This window comes from Penaeus monodon, chromosome 30 (genome assembly GCF_015228065.2).
Source record: "Penaeus monodon isolate SGIC_2016 chromosome 30, NSTDA_Pmon_1, whole genome shotgun sequence".
Classification (NCBI taxonomy): Eukaryota; Metazoa; Arthropoda; class Malacostraca; order Decapoda; family Penaeidae; genus Penaeus; species Penaeus monodon.
This window is the reverse complement of record NC_051415.1, coordinates 10,123,575-10,124,039: the sequence shown is the minus strand read 5'-3', so window position 1 is coordinate 10,124,039 and position 465 is coordinate 10,123,575. Positions and strand designations below refer to the sequence as shown.

The window sequence follows — 465 nt, the reverse complement described above, 5'->3', positions numbered from 1 at the left end:
AAAAGTATCTTAGAAAAAAATCCTTTTTTATTTCAAACACTGTTTTACATTTATTCTACCGCATCAAGTTTTGTCCAGCAAATGGTTAATCTAATGATGATCAAAGTATACACAAGATACTATAAATTCCAAAATATTCAACTGCTCATATTTTCTTTAACATGTAAATGATGTACAACCAAATATCACATGGAAAGCGAAAACAGGAAATTTAACCAATATATTTTATTAACTTATTGTCATATAAAAATGGAAATCCATAACCACTGAAAAAGATGAAAAAAATACTGAATAGTATTACAATGAAATACATAAAATCACCCATATATTTGAGATTCCAAATTAATTTTTTGTGAATGCTAACACAGTGACAAATTGTGACAATGGATCCTAGGATAAGGACAAAATATTACAATCAGAAAAAAATATAAAGACATAGAATCTAATTTTAACTAAAAAAAAAAA

The 465-nt window shown here is 24.9% G+C and overlaps 1 protein-coding gene across 1 annotated transcript in view; it reads right to left on the bottom strand.

Annotated features, from left to right (window-relative positions):
• Positions 1-210: 210 nt before the first annotated feature.
• Positions 211-465, bottom strand: part of LOC119592511 (nuclear transcription factor Y subunit beta-like) — a gene marked incomplete in the record, with an annotated part of 10,496 nt that continues 10,241 nt past the window's right edge. The window contains 1 exon segment of the mRNA XM_037941361.1: positions 211-463.